Source organism: Arachis ipaensis, chromosome B05 (genome assembly GCF_000816755.2).
Source record: "Arachis ipaensis cultivar K30076 chromosome B05, Araip1.1, whole genome shotgun sequence".
NCBI lineage: Eukaryota > Viridiplantae > Streptophyta > Magnoliopsida > Fabales > Fabaceae > Arachis > Arachis ipaensis.
In genome coordinates this window covers 124790114-124791304 of record NC_029789.2, presented here as the reverse complement: position 1 = coordinate 124791304, position 1191 = coordinate 124790114, and positions in this window count along the sequence as shown.

Here is a 1191-nt window from a genome sequence, read left to right as displayed (position 1 = left end):
CTTTCTTTAGCCATCCTTTCCATTTCCATTTCCCTTTTCTTTGCATTTATCTCCATTTCTTTAATATATTTCTGAGTTTGTAATTCTTGTTCTTTCATTGCCGCTTGAATTTGTAACTCCTTTTCTTCGATTGCCATAATCTTTTTCCTATGTTGCCTCTCCTCTTCTCTTTCTTTTTTTCTATTCATTAGTTCCTTTTCTCTAAGGTTGTTAATATCTTTCATGAGAGATAGTTTTTTAACAACCAATAATTCCTTTTCGCTAAGATCTTCACACATTTGTACTTTTCTCTTACCCTTTCTCTTCTTCTTCTTTGATCCTTGTTGGCGAACGGGAGAGTCCACACTGGTTTTCATAACCATCGGTGTTTCTGTATTTGATGATGATGAGTATTGCGAATTTGGACTAGATTGTATCGGAATATGAAGGGACGGATTAGAAGAGCCACCAACACCAAATGAGTCATGTCTCGATGTACTGAATTGAGTTTGAAATGGCAAGGATGTTGGAGTAACATTTCCGATAAAGGGGTTAAATATGGATGAAAATGGAAAATGTGGTGTTTGTGAATTTGGATTATGTGGTTGGAATATAGGGAATTGATTATTATAAGGAGTTTGAAAATTAAAATTAGGAAGATTTTGTGGATTTGGACTTTGAAATGTATTTGGTAGTGTAAAATTTTGATTTGAAATATGAGAGTTTGAAGTTTGAGATTATTGGGTATTTGGAGTTTGAGAAAAGTTGTGTAAGTAATTGAAAAAAGAGTTTAATTGATTTGAATCCATTTTTCCGAACAAAAAATCATATCAGTAGAACTTTGATTTTGTAAATTTAAAAGAAGAATGAAAAAGAATAGAAAAAATTGTGAGAATAGAAGTATATGTAAGTAATATATATAAAATAATAAAATATTAATTTATTAATAATAACGGTAATATAGTAACGGCTAGTTTCCAACGGTTAATTTTGCAACGGCTAGTTTTACAACTGCTAATTTTAATAATGTGGTTAGCATTTTAAATTTTAAAAATAAAAATAACCAACCCAACCAAAAATTATTTTGTAAGGTGTAAAAATTAAATTTATTTTTTAATGTAAGTAAATTTAATTAATTATAATTTAATATAATAATATAAATAATATTTAATATTAATTATGATATAAATAATTAATATAAATCATTAATAA